Below are 20,244 nucleotides of genomic sequence, written 5' to 3'. Positions count from 1 at the left end.
GAAAGGCAAATGTGTCCAATAAATGATGCTGGGACAATTGACTAGCCATATGAAGAATGAAGGCTCCTATCTCTCAACAGTTAGAACAGTCAACTCCACACATGCTAAAACCTTAAATGGGAAACCTAAAACTACAAAACAGCTAGAAGAAAATGTAACAACTGCTTCAGACTAATGGAACACACAATGATTTTTTTTGGCAGCTTACAAAAGCACAAGAAACAAACAAACACACAAAAAGATAGGACTATATCAAGCTAAAAATCCCTACTATAACAAGGGAAACAATAATCCACAGAATGGGAGAACATAGCCACACAACTGACAAGACTTAACATCCCGGATATACAAAGAATAAAAAAAAAAAAAAAAGCCTGAATAAAAAGTAAAACCTGATTTAAAAACTCTCGGCCAAGCGGTGGTGGTACACGCCTTTAATCCCAGCACTCGGGAGGCAGAGCCAGGCGGATCTCTGTGAGTTCGAGGCCAGCCTGGTCTACAGAGTGAGATCCAGGAAAAAGGCGCAAAGCTACACAGAGAAACCCTGTCTCGAAAAACCAAAACCAAAACCAAAACCAAAAACAAAAAACTCTCACTGAACATAAATAGATATTTTTCTCTTTTTACTATTAAATAACTATTTATTATTGAAGTTTTTTTTCATTTATTTTATACACTGACCTGTTTTGCCTCCCTGCTCTCCTCTCATTTTCCCTCCTCCTAACTCCCATCTATCCCTCTCCCTCTCCACCCCTTCTTTGTCTCCATTCAGAAAGAGGCAGACCTCCCATGGGCTTGAACAAAGCATGGCACAACAAGCTGAGTTAGGACCAAGCTCCTCCCCCTGCATCAAGGCTGGCCTAGGTAATACAGCATGGGAAATTCCCAAAACCACCTAAGCACCAGGGACAGGTCCTGATCTCACTGCTAGGAGCCTTACAAACAGACCAAGCTACACAACTGTCACACAAAATTAATAAAATAAAATAAAATAAAAAAGAACAAAAATCAATTTTTAAGTCCACTTCACCAGGAGCCTGTTAGCTACTCTCAGCCTCTAACACTGAAGGTTTAGTACTAAGATGCCTTCTCCAAAGAAGACATAACTTTCCAAGACAACAAGATAATTAAAATAAACTTAAATTAAATATTTTCATGTCTACAGAATTCCAATCAAGACAGTTAAGAAAAATATATTTTACTATATTTACTAAGCCCACAAAAGCAAGCATACTTAGTAAATTTCATGAAATAAATATTTAATAGAAACTCAAACAAAAAGAAAATAGATTTCTTTTGATACACTGCATTCTGATTATGGTTCTTCTCTCCCAGCTCCTCCCAGATCCTCCCCCATTTATCCATCCTCTCAAATCTACACCCTTTCTTTTTCTCTCTCTTATTAGAATATACCCAGCCATCTGAAATAATAATGACAGCAATAATAATAAAATAAGACAAAATAAAAACAAACAGAAAAGAAGAGCTTCATACACACACACAAAAAAAAAAAAAAAAAAAAAAAACAAGAAACACAGCTGAGATACACACATTTGCACACACATAAAACCCATAAAAACAAAATGGAAGAACACAATATATAGGCAAATGATCTAAAAAAAAAAAAAGACTAACACTTTACTTCTCACTTTTCTGTATTTTTTAATTAATCAATTAATTGTTTGCATCCCAATCACAGTTTCCCCACCCTTCTCTTCTCCCAGATCTTCTCTCCAACCTCCCCCAATCCACTCCTCTTTGTTTTCAGAAAAGGGTAGCCTTACCATATACATCAGCCAGCCATTGCATATCAAGTTGTAATAAGACTAGGCACCTCCTCTCCTATTAAGGTGGCAACCAGTAAGAGGGAAGGATCCCAAAAGCACACAACAGAGTGAGAGACAGTCCCTGTTTCCACTGTTAGGAGTTCTACAAGAAGACCAAGCTACACAATTGTAATACATGTGTAAGGGCCTAGGTCAGTTCCATTCAAGCTCGCTGGTTGACAGCTGTCTCTGTGAGCTCATAAGAGCCCAGGTTAGTTGTTTCTGTGGGTTCCCTTGTGATGATCTTGATCACTCTGGCTCCCACAATCCTTCCTCCCTCTCTTCTGTGGGATTCTCCAAGCTCTGTGTGGCTGTGGGTCTCTGCATCTGTTTCCATCAGTTGCTGGTTGAAGCCTCCCTGATGACAATTGGGGTAGGCAACAATCTATGGGCATAGCAGAATATTATTAGGAATCATTTCATTGTTTTTTTATTTGTGTGTTTGTTTGTTTGTTTGTTTGTAGTCATGTTTGTTTCTATCTTTGGTCTCTGTGCTGTCCAGTCCCTGGATCCTGGTTAGTGTCAGGGGTGGGCTCTCTCTCATGATATAGGTCTCAAGCTGGATCACTCACTGGTTGTCTATTCCCATAAACTCTGTGCTGCCTTCATACATCAGCACATCCCACAGGCAGGACAAATTGTAGATCAAAGGTTATATGGCTGGGTTGGAGTCCAAATCCCCCCACTGGAAGTCTTGATTGATTACAGGAGATGACCAGTTCAGTCCCCCATTAGAGGGAGTCTTAGCTAAGGTCACCATTATAGATTCTTGGGTGATGCCAATGTAATAGATTTCTAGCTCATCCCAGAGATGTACTCAGATTCCAGTTATCTCTCCTAGTATTCCATCATCCTTCCCCCACCTGATCTTTGCTGTTCCCATACCTACCCCCATGCAGAACCCCCCTCCCCATCCACCTGTGAAGTCTATTCTATTTCCCCTTCACAGTGAAATTCATGTGTCCTCCCTTGAGCCTTCCTTGTTACTTAGCTTCTTTGGATCTGTGGACTGTAGCATGAGTATAGAGAGAAGTTTCCCTATTTCCTTCCCGGTCCTGCAGCCACTTGGTCCCAAGTAAACACATAGAGGCTTATATTAACTACAAACTGCATGGCCTATGGCTCAGATTTCTTGTTAGCTAGCTCTTCCATCTTAAATTAACCCATTTCTCTTAATCTATGTGTTGCCATGTTGCTATGGCATTACTGGTCTGCTGGCATCTTGTTGCTCCTTAGGCAGTAGGCTGGCATCTCTCCTGACTCCATCCTTCTTCATCTCCATAATCAGTTTTAATGTACCACCTAACCTTATTTTGCCTCACCATTGGCCAAACAGCTTCATTTATCAACCAATGAGAGCAACACATATTCAAAGCATACAGGAAGACAACCCACAGCACATGGTTATCCTTTACTTTACAGCTAATATTCACTTATAAGTGAGTTGTATCATGTTTGTCTTTCTGGGTCTGGGTTACCTGACTCGAGATGACCTTTTCTAGTTTCCTCTATTTGCCAGGAAATTTCATGATGTCATTGTTTTTAACAGCTGAGTAATACTCCATTTTATAAATTTACCACTTTTTCTTTATCCATTCTTCAGTTGTGTAACATGTAAGTTGTTTCCTGCCTATTATGAATAAAGCTGCAATAACCATAGTTGAGCAAGTGTCCTTGTGATATGCTAGAGAGTCACATGATATGTCCATTGATATGCTCAGAAGTGGCATAGTGGGTCTTGAGGTAGAGAGGTGAATCCCAAGCTTTCTGAGAAACTGCCATATTGATTTCCAAAATGGCTGTACAAGTTTATACTCCCACTAGCAATGGAGAAGCATTCCCCTTGCTCCACATCCTCACCAGCATGAGCTGTTATGTGTGGTTTTAATCTTAGCCATTCTGACAGGTGTAAGATGGAATCTCAGGGTTGTTTTGATTTGCATTTACCTGATTGCTGAGGATGTTGAATATTTCTTTAAGTATTTCACAGCCATCTGAAAGTCTTCTGTTGAGAATTCTCTGTTTAGATCTGTAGCCTATTTTTTAATTCACTTATTCTGTTTGTTGATGTCTAGTTTCTTGAGCTCTTTATATATTTTGGAAATTAATCCTCTGTCAGAATTATAGCTGATGAAAATCTTTTCTCATTCTGTGGGCTGCCTTTTTGTCCTATTGACTGTGTCCTTTGCCTTACAGAAGCTTTTTAGTTTCATGAGGTCCCATTTATTAGTTGTTGATCATAGTGTCTGTGATATTAGTGTTCTGTTTAGGATGTTGTAGCCTGTGTCAATGCATTCAAGGTTATTTTCCACTTTCTCTTCAGTCAGGTTCAGTGCATCTAATCTTATGTTCAGGTCTTTGATCCACTTGGACTTAAGTTTTGTGCATGGATCTATTTGTGTTTTTCTACCTGCTGACATCCAGTTTAGCCCAGTATAATTTGTTGAAGATACTTTCTTTTTTCCATTGTATATTTCTGGCTTCTTCATCAAAAATCAGGTGTCCATATGTATGTGTGTTTATATCTAAGTCTTCATTTTGGTTCCATTGATCAACCTGTCTATTTTTATATCAGTACCATGTGGTTTTTATTATTAGAGCTCTGTAGTACAGCTTTAAATAAGGGATGATGACACTTCCAGAAGTTTTTGTTGTTGTTGCTGTTATGATGGATTGTTTTAGTTATCCTGGGTTTTATATTTTTTCATATGAAGTTGAGTATTTTTCTTTTAAGATCTGTAAAGAACTGTGTTGGAATTTTGATGGGAATTGTGTTGAATATGTAGAATGCTTTTTTATAAAATGGCCATTTTTACTACATTAATCCTACAAATCCATGAGCATTGAAGATCTTTCCATCTTCTGATATCTTCTTTGATTTCTTTCTTCAAACACTTAAGTTATTGCCATATAGGTTTTTAACTTTGCTTCATTAGAGTTACACCAAGTAATTTTAAATTATGTATGGCTATCCTAAAGGATGTTGTCTCCTTGATTTCTTTCTCAACCCTTTCATCATTTGTATATAAGAGGGCTAATGATGTTTTAGAGTTTATTTTGTATACAACCCATTTGTTGAAGGTGTAGGAGTTCCCTGGTTGAATTTGTGGAGTTTCTTGTGTTTAATATTGTATCATCTGAAAGAGTGACATTTTGACTTTTTCCTTTACAATTTTTACCCCCTTGAGCTCCTTAGTTGTCTTATTGCTCTAGCTAAAACTTCAAGTACCATATTGAACAGCTGTGGAGAGAGTGAATAGCCTTATCTTGTCCATGTTTTAGAGGAATTGCTTTAAATTTCTCTCCACATAATGTGATGTTGTCTATTGGCTTGCTGTATATTGCCTTTATTATGTTTAGGTATTTCCCTTGTATCCCTTATCTCTCCAAGACTTTTATCATGAAGAGATGTCAAATTTTGTCAAAGGCTTTTTCAGTATTGAATGAGATAATTATTTGGTTAATTTATTTCAGTTTGTTTTTATGCTGGATTACATTGGCAGATTTTTTTTTAAGTTGAACCGTCCCTGAATCTCTGGGATGAAGCCCATTTGATCATGGTGGATGATCTTTTTAGTGTGTTCTTGGATTCAGTTTGTGAGTATTATTTTTATATCAATGTTCATGAGGGAAGCTGGTCTGTAAATCTTTCTTTGTTGAGTCTTTATGTGGTTTGAGTATCAGGATGACTGTGGCCTCACAAAATGAATTTGGCAATGTTCCCTCTGTTTCTATTTTGTGGAAAAATTGGAGGTATATTGGTATTAATTCTTCTTTGAAGGTCTGGTAGAATTCTGTGCTAAAACCATCTGGCCCTGAGCTTTTCTTGCTTGGGAGACTTTTAATTACTCCTATTTCCTTAGGGGTATAGGTCTATTTAAATTGCTTATCTGATCTTGATTTAATTTTGGCAAATGGTATCTATTGAGAAAATTGTTGATTTCTTTTAGATTTTCCAATTTTGTTGAGTACAGGATTTTTGTTGTTGTTGGGTTTTTTGTTTTGTTGTTGTTGTTTGTTTGTTTGTTTTTATGAGACAGAGTTTCTCTGTGTAGCTTTTGGAGCCTGTCCTGGAACTCAATTTGTAGACCAGGCTGGCCTTAAACTCACAGAGATCTGCCTGTCTCTCCCTCCCAAGTGCTGGGATTAAAGGCATGAGCCACCACTGCACAGAGTACAGGATTTTGAAGTATTATTTAATGATTCTTTGGATTTCCTCAGTATCTGTTGTTATATCCCAAGTTCCTTGCTGATTTTGCTAATTTGAATATTCTCTCTGCCTTTTAGTTAGTTTGGATAAGAGTTTGTCTATCTTGTTGATTTTCTCAAAAAAACAACTCTTTGTTTCATTGATTCTTTGTATTGTTCTCTTTGTTTCTATTTTATTGATTTTAGCCCTCAGTTTGATTATTTTCTGCTGTCTACTCCTCTTGGGTGTGCTTGCTTCATTTTGTTCTAGAGTTTTCAGGTGTGCTATTAGGTTGCTAGTATGAGTTCTCTCTAATTTCATTATGAAGATCTCTCTAATTTCATTCTAATTTCATTATGCTATGAAGTTTCCTCTTAGCACTGCTTTTATAGTGTTCCATAAGTTTGGATATGTTGTGCACTCATTTACATTGAGTTCTAGGAGGTCTTTAATTTCTTTCTTTATTTTATCCTTGATTCAGTAGAGAGTTTCCATGATTTTGAATGCTTTCTGTTGCTTCTGTTGTTGAAATCCAGCTTTAAACCATGGTGGCCTGATAATATGCAGGTTTATTTCAATTTTCTTGCATCTGTTGAGGCTTGCTTTGTTACTGGTATATGGTCAGTTTTGGAGAATGTCCCATAAGGTGCTAAGATGAAGGTATATTCTTTTGTGTTTGTGTGAATTGTCCTATACATCTGTAGATATCTTTTAGGTCCATTTGAGTCATAATGTCTGTTTGCTCCATTATTTCTCTGTTTAGTTTTTGTCTGAATGACCTGTCCATTGGTAAGAATGGAGTTTTGAAGTTTGCCAGTATCAAATATTACCATTGTCATTGTCCTAGTAAAGAAAACGTTTCACTTAAGTGGTTCTGATCTTTTGTTAATCACAGTAAGTACATCAGCTCCAGCTTACCCCAGAACCACAACTTTTTAAATTGAAAATATCAAATGGCCACAACAGACACTTTACTTCTCTCAGAAACTTCATAAGCCAGGCCTCTATTGCAGCTATTTCTCCTAACATTCTTTACAAGCTACCCCCAAACAATCCATTGATTACTGAGCACTTAATGGTTTTCCCACCCCAAAGTTCAAATGCCAACACAAGGCAGTAACTGAAGCAAAGGCCATGGGGGAATACTGGCCTCATAGCCTGATAAGATTGCTTTCTTATATAACCCAGGACCACCTGCCCAGCAGTGGCACTAACTACAATGACCTGGGACCTCTTTTATCAATAATTGATAAAATGCCGCAGTCTTGTCTGCAGGCCAGTCCTATGGAGGCATATTCTCAGGTGTGGTTCCCTCTTCTCAAATAAAGCTAGTTTGTATCAAGTTGACAAACAAACAAAACCAAAGCTAGCTAGGATATCTACCGTCAGTGATCAGAACCAGGTATCAGATTTCATTAAGTGAGAGTAACCCTGGAGTTGGATGAATCTTAATCTTAGAGCCTGAGAACTATGAAGTTCCAGGAGGATAGGTGATACCTACAGCTATGTTCTGCTGTGGAATGTCATTCTGTGTGCTGTGAATATGTGTTGCTCTGATTGGTTGATAAATAAAACACTGATTGGTCAGTAGTCAGGCAGGAGGTACAGGCAGGGCAAACATAGAGGAGAATCCGACACAGAGGAAGCAAGATGATAAGGTAGAACTGAGAAAAGGTACCAAGCCACGTGGCTAAACATAGATAAGAATTATGGGTCCAGCTGAGGGACCACATGGCTGGGCAGGACACAGAAAAACTTCTAGCTACAATGTTCCTTCAGCAAAGTGATTCATGCTCAAGAACTCTTGAAAACATGAAGAGTGAACCATGCCTTCACCAATCTTAGTACTATGGCTGTTTCCCACACAATGCCCCTTTGTCCACCAAAAAAATTACAATCTTAGGAGTCTCAGGAGGGTGAGAAAATCTGTCCAGTCCACAAAACGCAAAGATTCGTGTGGCAATCTGAAGCCTTTTTTAAGTATTTGGTGCGCAAAGAAGAAAAACTGGCACAATCAAGACTGCTCTGGAAAACATCAGATGCTTCGCCAATACAAAATCAGCAATAGTTTAAACAGAAGGAAACATGTCAGCACACAAGTTCAACTACCCTGCCCCTTCCCGTGCATCTAACTGATAGTCTCAAATAGCCGAGGACCCAAAAAGAACCTGTTTCAACAATAACCTTTTAAAACATTTCTTGTAACCTTTGAGATTCTCCAAGATTACTTGAATGTATTTCTTAATTTTTAAAATGTTTTTGTCAATGCCCTTCACACATTCATGTAATTTTGTTTATGTTTTTTTTCTTTTTAGGGCAATATTCATTCTTATCTTATTTTGAAGTATTTTGACTTCTCTTCCCCCACTAAACTCAGTAAACTTTTGACTTTACCTTATTTAACTTTTGTTTTAAAACATTTTATTTGTATTCCTTTCTTATATTAATTTATTTTTGAACTTTTTAGCGTTCATTTTTCTTCTTTCTTTATTTTCTTAATCTTATACTCTTTGCTCTTTCCTCTCCATGATATTCTTCTTTATTTTTTTAAATAAGTCCATACTTACTCTAAATCATGTTTAACTTTATAGTGTATCCTTAAGTATTTTTTTGCCATGTTAGTTTTGTAGTGATGAGTTTATGGGTTCTAATTAATTTTAAGTACATTTGTATGGTTTCATATCAATATTGATGCTTTAGTTTGTTTTATCTTGGTAAGTCATAAAGACTACACATTCAAAATAGTCTTCTCAATAAGATGTTCTCTTCAAAAAAAATATAAATAAAAAGATAGGTCCAAGACAACAGGTGGAAAAAGCATACATAGAAGCATAAGGCATGACAAAACAAGCTAACATCTCCAAAATATCACAATTCTTCAATTATGTGATTTAAAAATATTAAAACATATTTTAAAAGCCATACTTCAAATTTTTCTGCAAAAGTGATAAGTGACATGAAAAAAGATTCAAACAAGCAGATAAATTTAATATAGGACCTGGACATGAAAGTCGGTGAAATAGATAAGAAAATCCAGAAATGTATGCAAAAATTCAGCAATGAAATTGGGATTTTGAAAAAAAAAAGCATATAAATTTTGGAAATAAAAATCTAAGTGACTAATAAAAAACATAGTTAAAAACATCACCAATAAACTAAACTGACTGGTAGTGAGGCTATCAAAGATGGAGAATAGGCTGATGAAATACAACATTCTGTAGATGGACATTTCCTGTCCCAACTGCTGGTCTTGACAGACTAAGAGGCTGAATATGAACTATAAATGCTCAGTCAACAACTCAGGCATGTTACTAGCTAACTCTTACACTTAAATTAACCCATATTTCTATTTATGCTTTTCAACATGGCTCATGGCTTGTTACCTTATTTTCTATATGTCCTGTTTGCCTGACAGCTGGCTGGTGTCTCTCCTGACTCCACCTTTTTCCTTCCCATCATTCTTAGTTTAGCTTTCCTGCCCAACTTCTCGCCTAGCTACTGGCCTGTCAGATTTTTTATTAACCAATGAAGGTAATACATATTCATAATGTAGAAAAGGATTGTTCCACAGCATTTACACACCATTAAGGACAAAATAAATAAATGAGATAACCACAATGTCCAATAACTCTGCAGTATCATCAACAAATCAAAATTAAGTCTATGCCAAATAGAACTAGCTGATATAAAGTCACAAGGCATAGAGAACAGAGAATTTAATCTCATTATAGAAGAAAATTTCCCAAATCTCAAAAAAGAAACAGACATCCAAATATAAGGGGCACTTATTACAGGCATGGTTATGCAAAATCCTCCCCATGACAAAAATGCAAAGACTGTTAAAAGCTGTAAAGGAAAAATGCAAATGTATGGGCCTTGCCTTTTTGTCAACTTGACACAGCCCTAGACATATCTGGGAGAAAAGAATGTTAACTGAGACAATGTCTTCATAAGATTGGCCTGCAGAAGACTATGGGAATTTTTTAAAAACAGTGACTGATTTGGGAGTGCTCTGTAGCTAGAGTTTTCCTGCCTTGCCCACAGTCAGCACAAATCTTTGTCACCTGCCAGTCCCACAGCCGCTCAGACCCAACCAAGTAAACACAGAGACTTATATTGCTTACAAACTATATGGCCGTGGCAGGCTTCTTGCTAACTGTTCTTATAGCTTAAATTAATCCATTTCCATACATCTATACCTTGCCACTGGCTTGTGGCTCACATGCTGCTTGGCATGGCGGAGGCTGGCAGGGCCTTCCTGTTGTTTCTTTTCTCCTCTCTGTTTGTCCCGCCTATACTTCCTGCCTAGCCATTGGCCAATCAGTGTTTTATTTATTGACCAATCAGAACAACACATTTGCCATACAGAACATCCCACAGCAGTGCTCAGCCCTTTGTAGGTGGTGACACCCCTGGGCAAGTAGTCCTGGGTTATATAAGAAAGCAGGCTGAGCAAGTCATGAGGATCTAGATAAGCTGCGTTCCTCCATAACCTCAGTTCCTGCTGTAAGTTTCTGACTTGACTTCCTGGATGGTGGGCTATAATCTGTAAGATAAAATAAAACCTTCCTTCCCCAAGGCATTGACCAAAGCAACAAAAAGAAAACTAGAACATAGAGATAATATTCGACCAGGTGCTAAGGAGTTATTGATACACTTACAGATTAATATATCTCTAAACCCCCATCAGAGAAGTTTCTATTTATTTTTCAATAGTGATTAAAACAGAGACCCAAAATTGATACAGGTGCAAAGAGTAAGAGAAGGTGGAATATTCATCCCTAAAGATGACTTCTTGATTACATTCCCTTCTTTCTTTCTTTCTTTCTTTCTTTCTTTCTTTCTTTCTTTCTTTCTTTCTTTCTTTCTTTCTTTCTTTCTTTAGTTTTTTGAGACAGGGTTTCTTTATGTAGCTTTGTGCCTTTTTCTGGAACTCAATTGGTAGCCCAGGCTGGCCTCGAACTCACCTGGCTCTGCCTCCCGAGTGCTGGGATTAAAGGTATGCACCACCACCACCCAGTTAAGACTTTTTATTAAAAATGTGGTCACTACTGATTGATTGGTCGGGCTTCAGTGGATGACACCAAATACAAAAGTATTTGAGCAGCAAAAATTAGACTCAATGATTTGGTATTTTTAAGGGCACAATACTATGTAGGTAGGGGCAAGGTGGTGTAACTGTAAGAATTTGGGGTGGGTTAATATTAATATGATCAAAATAGATTATGTGAAACTATCAGAAAAGAAACTTTTAGTTTATATTATATCACAAAATTTCATCTAAAAGACACAAAATTCACTTTCATCTCAGTAGCCCATGAAACTATCCCTAAAACAGTCCATATTCTACCCCACATACCAAGATAAAACAAAATAGTTTCTTGTTTCTCATCAAATCTTGTATAGTAAAAATAGAAATTAGTACCAGGAAATATACAAATACATTGACACTTAAAAATACACTCTTGAATAGCCTTTGAATCACTAAGGAACAAGAAAGGGAATTAAAAAGTTTCTATGTTGAAATCCAAATGAAGGTTCAACTTACCAGGATTTTTGGACCACAGCAATTCATAATTATGAGAATCTGTGCAATATGCCAAATAAATAACCTAATGATGCACTCAATATCATATAAAAGGGAGAATAATCCACGCCCCAAACAGTAGATGGCAATAAATAATAAAAAACAGAGTAGACATAAATGTAGTGGAAACCAGAAGAACAATATATAAAATCAAAAATTGTGTTTCATAAAAGAAAATGTTTGATAAACCAAGACAATGGGTGTTACTATAGATTTCAGAGAAACCCAGAGAAACAATGAATACATTGAAAATATAAAAAGTTAATTTTAAAAACTAAGAATTGTTAAAGATACAAAGAGAAAATCTGTTTAGAGTCAATCATGTGAAATATTCAGGGCTAGCCCATGAGGTGGCAGAAGTACCATTGTTTTTCTTTTGGTCTTTGTGAATTTGACTTTCTGGGGGATTTACACTGTGGTTCTTGTTTGTTATCTACTTTTATATCAAAATATTTTGGTGGCATGTGACTGAAAACCAACTTAAATGAGGATAGGATATCTGAAAATCGAAGAGTAATTAAGGGAGAAGAGACTCACAGAGCAAATGTATTGACTTAGAATTTGTTTCTAGCATCCTAGCTTTGACCATTGAGGTGAACCTGCTCTTGGATTGCTCTGTCTCTGTCCTGCTTTACTTTGGGCTGTCTTTCTTTTCACATAGACATGCTTGCTTGTTTGCTTGCTTGCTTGTGGTGCTAGCTTTGCACATGCTCTCCTCTGAGACAGTGATTCTCTAAACACCCCATTTTTGTTGTTATCTCTTGACAATCTTTACATAGATGCTTTATCTTTGAGGTCATTTGGTGCTACCTTGCTGAATGCCACACAACTGATCACTGGGACCATGGTGATCTTATTGAGTAGATTCACACCACGAGATTCTTAAGTGGAGAATGTGCATCTCAACTGAGTAAAAGTAAGAGAGAGTTGATTTTATAGAAAATTGAGACTGATGTCAGCTCAGTTGTACTCAAATGTGTAATTCTAACATCAGCCTGCAGCCCAGACCATTTCTTATTTCTCTCTGCCAACAGATTTTATATTTCTCCCTTCAAAGGTTCCTAAGTAAAAGTATCAAGAAATCAGTGTACCTGTTACAGCTCTACTACCAGAGCCTGGGAAATTTGAGAATGATGGCAGAGAGTCCTTTCATTTCCCTGACTACAGCATGTATGTGAGAACATTCAGTGATGGTGTGTTCATTAGTGTTTTACATAGAGTAAGGTGCTCAAAGTTTTCTTCTTATCCTGAGCTTGTATCTGATGCCTCTTTGTGTTTTATCAGTTGGTTCTGATTCTGACTGTGAAGTTAATCAGATAATTTCTATTAAACACTCTACATAGTAGAATTTAATGTCTCCCCCAGAATGTTTGCATTAACATTACATTTACATTTAAGTTTATGATCATTGTTCAGCTTTTATTTCATTCTATTCTTCTGTTCTTCATTTTTGTTGTTAAGATTTGGGGATTTGCAGTGTCTGTTAATTTTTATTTATGCTATTTCAGAAAGCCAAAGAAGTTACAGGGCAACTGGAATTCAGTGAGGAATTATGTCTCTGTATAGTTATTCACCTGTTGCTTTGAATATTAAGAACAGCAGAAATAAACAATCTCAGCAGATAAAGAAAGCTATTTTGAATTGCAGTACATGCTTCCTTTTTTTAAAAAAAAAAACTGCATTGAGTTGTTTTCCTCCAAAACAAACAAACAAGCAATTCAAGTCTCTTAGAGAGCACACTCTTTATAATCTTGGAGTCTACTAAAATTTTATTTATTACTTCAAATGGTTGGATTCCTGCTTGCGTGCCATGGGAACTAAATTTCTGTTCCAGTGTTTTGGCACATCCTCAGTATACTTACCTCTGTAGGAGTGGTGTGTATCCACAATTATGTTATTTGAAAAGAATCTTTGTACTGGAAAATCCCATTGAGATGTAGCATCGTGTTTCCAAGGGTGCCTTGGGACAAGAAAGAATGGGGCAGTAACATACAACTACTTGGTTACATCATTCATACCAGAGAAATTATCATCCTACTGCTGACGGGAACATTTGTACTTCTCTATTATCAAAGATTTTGCAGAACTGCTCAGCCCCCTCTATTCATTTCATTCCAGCTGTTCTAACACAAGGAAAGAAACAGATTGTTTCATTCTCTGAACGTACATTAAAAAGGACAATGCCATCATTTGGGGGGCCTTTGAAGGGATTTTTGCTCAATTTGAACTGTGTGTGGAGCAAGCTCACTGCCTTGTAACAAAAGCATGAAACTCTGTGGTGACAGGCAAGTCAAAGGCTGAAGAATTTGTTAAAAGGAAGAAGCCTTAAATGTTCAGCATAAACAAGAGACATGAGAAAGGAAGCAGGGGAAAGGTAAAGGGGACCATGAGAAGGAATGTGTGCTGGCCAGTGCTGAAGCCTTTCACAATCCTCTGGGAAAATGCACTTGAGACTTCCAGGCAGGACTCTTTCCTGAATTTGTCCTGCATCAAAGACCCACAAGCTTGCTGTCACTGGAGCTCACATTCCTTGACCCTGTGTGTACAGAATAGGGACTTTTTTTTTAATGCCAAACTACTAAAATTATTCTGCAGCAATATCTACATCTTTCTTGTTATATTATTCGGGAACATAAGCTTTGATTTCTTCTTGTGAATCTCTCATGTCTCTACTTCTTACCCTGCTTTGTTACACATTCTGTATGCACAAATATCTGTCCTTTCTCATTATCCTTGCTTTTCTGCACTATTATTCTTGGCCCATGGAAACATCAATACATATGACTACTTCCTTTTTCTACAGCAATGGCAGACAATGAAAATTAATCACAGAAGCTGTACAACAAATAACTGAACCATCCTCAATATATGTTATAGGAAATCACTAAACAGAGCAGAATTGAAAAGTAAGATGAAGTATATATCTATAGTCTAGACCAAGAATGTCAAAATTCTGTGATCTAGATGTCTCTATAAACAGTGCCTAGGTGTGACTTGGAGGAAGAATAGATCTGTTTTCTTGCTCTGGTAGCTATAGTAAAATTGATTCTCAGTGCAATATTATGTGGAAGATAGTATTTTATCTGTAGGTTGGTCTTGTCTTTTATTCCTCAAATTAATGCAAATTCAGTACATAAAGGTTTTTAAAGGTCATAATTTTCAGACAGATAAAAATAATGCTTTGCTATTGTACACTGTATGAAGGAATATAGTCCTTGAACTTGTTCCTTCCTGTCTCTATCGCCACCTATCATCAGTATCCATACTAGTGTTAGCTGAAGACTTGGTTTCATTTTCTGAGGGCTGGGGCATTGGTAAAAAGTTTCTACTTTTATTCTAGATTATTTTTTCCTCTGCGTAGCCTTTTGGATCACTCTGGTCTGAGTTCCACTCATCCTAATGGCTTTGGAGGACAGCTAAAAGTAATCCCAGTCGTCTAGTTATTAATAAAGTACTTAGTGCAGTGATTTCCCTCTGAAATTACTAATGATGGTATGTTCATCTAGAATGTTCTGTCTTCTGCATAAAATACAATAAATTTATCCCTACCTTGGACACACATTCACAAAAAACATAACAATATTTATTAAATTAAAGTAAATGAATACAAAGTATGTAGATAGCTATAAGGCAGGAGCTGGATTCAACCTAGTAATAAATTAAGAGCAGAAAAATAAATAAATTCATTATTTGAAAAAGTTGTGTATACAATGGATCAGCTGTTTGTTAGTGTAACAAAAGAACTGAGATTTCTAATTTATAAGGAAAAAAGTATATTTTGGCTCACAGTTTGAACATCTTAGTCAAGACTGAATAGATTCATTGCTTTGGCCTTTGGGGGTTACACCAGCTGCACAGCAGAATGGCAGAGCAAATTGCTTGCTTCTTGACCAGGAAACAAAAACAAACAAACAAACAAATGGTCAAAAACAAAGAAGTCAAAATCCCACAGTTTCCATTAAGAGCACATCATGTCCACAGGGACCTCAGGAGTCCACAAAATCTTCCAATAGCATTATACAGAAGAGCATGCCTATAACACGTGTTGTCCCTTTTTTTGTTGTTGTTGTTGCTGCTACTTTTTAAGCCATGGCTGTCTGAATCAGCAACTGCAACTCCACTGCTACCAGAATCGGTTAGACCTCAAAAACTATAGCCTGAGGAAATTCTGTTCCCTTGGGGGCACCAATTCTTTCAAAGCTACTGAGGGAACTTAACTAAATCTCTATCCTTCTAAAAAAAACTCAAGATTTAAAGGTTAAGGTAGAATTCTGCTCTTCAGAGAGGCTGAATAGCAAGTAGCTCACCTCCTCTCCTTGTTTGTGTCCTCCAAAAAGCCCCTGTGCTTCTCCTTGCCCCTACTTATAAACCCTTTCTCACCTGGGTGATCCCTACTACTTCCTATCAGCTGGTTGCTGACTCTGCCTCCCAACCACAGGTGAATTCTATTTAATCAAACACATCTTTGCATCATTAAACAAATGTTCCAGAGCATAAGCAGAAGTAGCACGCCTTAAAATAATATTCTACAACACACATGGACCTTGAAAGGGCACCTGTCCACACCACAAGAAGGTTCTTGAATGACTTGCAAATGTTTGTGTTTCATTTTCTAAAATACAGTATTTTTATGTTTTACAGTCCCATATGTTATTTCTGCACAATAAGGAACCAGTGGGTTCATCTGCTCAGTGAAGCTTCCCAGCTTTTTCCTAATTCAAACTAAGAAACTAGGACTTAGAGAGATGCTTCATGGGTAAGGTCCCTTACCACCGAGCCCTATGACCTGTGTGATCTATACGAGTGTATTACATGGTGGAAGAAGAGAACCAAACTACTTTAGGTTATTTAACTTCCACTGTGTGCCTTGGCACATGCAAATCTACACATACACTATGCAATAAATATTTGTGAAATGGTTTTTATTAAATATAAACTAATAATTTCTCTGTTTTTTTCTCCTAGATGTTTGTTGGTGCTCAAGTTTCACGCATAAATAAAACCTTAATATACTTGCACAAAAAAATAATCTAAATCTCATCCAGAGTTTCTGTAATTAATTGAGTCATTTCTACCTCTGATGTCTGGCATCTCCTGAATTCTGGCACACTTAAAATCCCATCATGGATGGGGAAGGGGCTCACAAAGCCCCATCCTGAGCTGAAGAGCTATTGGCAATGGATGACTGCTTGAGAGGAATAGTGAGTTTTCCTCAGAGGTAAACTGCTGGTAGGCTATCCATGCTCCAGGGGACTGCTATACACCCACACACATATTGGAAGCAGTAAGTGAACTTAGTAATTAGATTAAGAAGCAAAAGAAAAGGGGATGTGGTCTGGGAGACGTTGTAGTGTAAATACTCTGTGTATATGATTAAAACCCATTGTATACAGGTATAAATTTCTCAAAAAGTAATTATGAAATATATATATATATATATATATATATATATATATATACATTTATTTTAACCTGTCCCTTTAAGAGCCTTTGTCCTTAACCTTCTACCTTCCCAAAGCAGCCACAACACACTGTGATTTTGCTTTGTTTTGTAGAGAACCATGGGTTTATTAGTCATAAGGAAAGGATATTGTGTTCAGCCAAGTTAAGTTTAAATTGCTCTATGGCCATTCCTCTCTTCATGCCATGGCGACCACGATATCCCTAGATGCTTCTTGGGTCAGGACAGAAGCCGAAGAAAACCTCAGAGTGGATTTTATTGGATGAAGGAAAGAATGAGGCAGATGGCCTTAGTTCGTAGGGGTCCATTAGATTAAAGTTTGTGAAACCATCAAAAGCTGTAACCTTAATGTCCACCTTCATCCCAAAGAAAGAAGGGTACAAATGAGCAGAGAGACCTAGAATTTTTTCCCCTAGTGACACAGTGTGTTTTTACTTTAGTCTCAACAGTAGTAACACAATGAGTGAGCAAGGAGACAAATGTATTATAGTGGAAAATAGTAGAAATGCTGTTGGCTGGCTTTAAATGTTATTGCATGAGTTCCAACGCTGCATGCTTATCTAAAAAAAAAAATAGAAAAACACACATAACTACGTGAGATGAAGGTGTAATCTTGTTTCTTGGATTCATATTTACTCCCCTATATCTCCTTCTTATTCTCCTCATATTCCCCCAATGCATCAACCTCTCTAATTTAGTGGAGCAAGGGAACACAAACAATTGCTCCACCTTTCAAAAATGATTCCCCCTCCCCTAGAAGCTATCAGCTGTCAATATCTCTTTAGTAAGGCTCATATGGGCCCTAGATTATCTTCTCCATCTATGCTAGGATTTGGGATGACCTGTGCAGATCACCATAGCTGTGAGTTCACAAGTCTGATAGCCATGTGATATCTGAAACCGGCATTTCATAGTTCTCCTCCCCATTCTCTAGCTCTTATTTTCTTTCCATTCCCCCTTTCTCAGTGTACCCTGAGACTTGGTGATGAAGGACTTAAAACAGATGTTCCATTTAGGGTTGAGTACTCAGTCTCTTATTCTCAGAATTTAGAAGAGTTGTTCTCTCCACTGACTGTTGCCAACTGCAAAAGAAAGCTTCTCTCATCAAGGTTGAGAGCAGCCAAGATCTCTGGGTATAAACATAAGTATTTCAAAGGCAAATTGACAGCATGGCCATATAATGGAATTACAATAGCAGGTAATACTCTAGGGCCAATTTCTTTCCCAGCCATGTACTTTTGACCAAGATTATACTACAAAACATGGAAGTACCTCCTGTAGAACAGGCCTAAAATTTAAACATAAAGTAGTTAGTTACCCCATAGCAGTCATATGTAAGATGAATTGCTAAACAGTTATATTAATAAAAACCCAGAGCCAGATATTGGGGTTAAAACTGAGACATCAGAGGAATAGGACAAGCCACAGCCAACCTTACCTCATTGACACCTCTGTCTCCAAAGGGACCTACTGCCTGTGTACCCACACCTTTATGCCTTTCTGTCCCTGCAATCTCACTTCCTTTCTCTGCCCAGCTACATCACTTCCTCTTCCTGCACAGCTCTGACACTTCCTGTCTGTCTGTACAGAACTCCAGATCTTTTTGGTTAACTAGTGGTGAAATTCAAGGCATGTGCTACCATGCCTGGCTCTATTCCCAGTGTGGCCTTGAACTCACAGAGGTCTAGACGGATCTCTGCCTCCCAAATGCTAGGATTAAAGGTATGTACTACCATTGCCTGATTTCTATGTTTAATATAGTGACTAGCTTTTTTCTCTGATCCTCAGATAAGCTTTATTCGGGTGCACAATATTTTAAGGGGCCACAATATATTACTACAATCATACTATTATTGCACCCATGGGCATAGCAACCTAGCAGGTTGGAATTGAAGCATATGAGGTTCTACACTGGTTAAGACCACTGATGTGTTTTCTTCATTAGCACCATCAGAGCATCTGGCACTAGAAAAATTAGTCAGCAGGGAATAAGTTTCCTCATTGGTTAGAGACTGATTTCTCTATATCCTAAAATTACACAAAGCAAAAGATCTGAAGCTAGGATACACATATCAGAGAAAATACATTTGTATTTCTGGGCTTGAATTACCCTACTCAGTATATTTTTTTCAAGTTCCAGTCTTTTATGTACAAACTCCATGTTTATATTTTTCTTCACAGTGAATAATATTCTATTGTGTACATTTACTACATTTTTCTTATCAACTCATCTCTCCATGTACATCATTTTTAAAGCTTAAAAACAGTGGAGAACCTCTATAACTGAGCTTCTTATTACTGTATACCTTAGCAATGTGCTCAGAAGAGCCATTGCTTCTCATTTTACCTCATGGAATCTGCACCAAAAATAGTACCAGTGGCTGGGAACTTAAAGTATAGCTTTTTAGTTTATTTTGGGGTTTTGGTTTTTTTTTTTTTTCACTTAATTTGCTTTCAATAGGCACTAATCTTTGTCTCCTTATAGTTTCTCCATTTCTTCTCTCAGGTCTTTCTTCTCAACTTTGCTCATGGAGCTGAGAAATCCAAACTGTATTTTTCCCTAAGAGGAAGATTTGCTAGTGAGTATTCTCTCTCTCTCTCTCTCTCTCTCTCTCTCTCTCTCTCTCTCTCTCTCTCTCTCTCTCTCTCTCTCCCTCACTCTGCTTTTTATAGATTCCCAATTTATAATGCTGAGGTATTGCAAACATCCTGCTAAGAAACCCTCCCCTTGACTTCTGAGATACTTCGTATTTAACAGAGAAACCTCTAAATTGAAGTGCTTGCCTTTTCTAACCTGGTTGAGCTAGATTTTAAGCTTACTGATTATGTGACTTACAACACATTCTCCTTCCCCAGTTCTTGCTTAAATACTGTGGAAGATCAGAAGCAAGAATCTTGGTAATGCTTTTATTCCCACAAGCTCTTCACAGTTGCCTATATCTGATAGATACTGAATGCTTGTGAATTTGAATGGACTTACTTTGAAAGCTCTTTACATTCCAATCACAGTGTGAGTCAGGATTACCTGGAGTGTTTATATGGACATATTGCCAGACCTTACCCCTAGAGTTTCAGTAAATTTCAGTACAGATTCTATTCAAATATGGGTGGGCCTGATACAGGAGGCTGGAAACCATAATAAGAACAGCTACTCAAAGAAGCATGCTATAGGTTCTCTCCA

This window comes from Peromyscus maniculatus, chromosome 4 (genome assembly GCF_049852395.1).
Source record: "Peromyscus maniculatus bairdii isolate BWxNUB_F1_BW_parent chromosome 4, HU_Pman_BW_mat_3.1, whole genome shotgun sequence".
Lineage (NCBI taxonomy): Eukaryota > Metazoa > Chordata > Mammalia > Rodentia > Cricetidae > Peromyscus > Peromyscus maniculatus.
The sequence above is the reverse complement of the archived record's forward strand: the minus strand, read 5'-3'. Positions refer to the sequence as shown.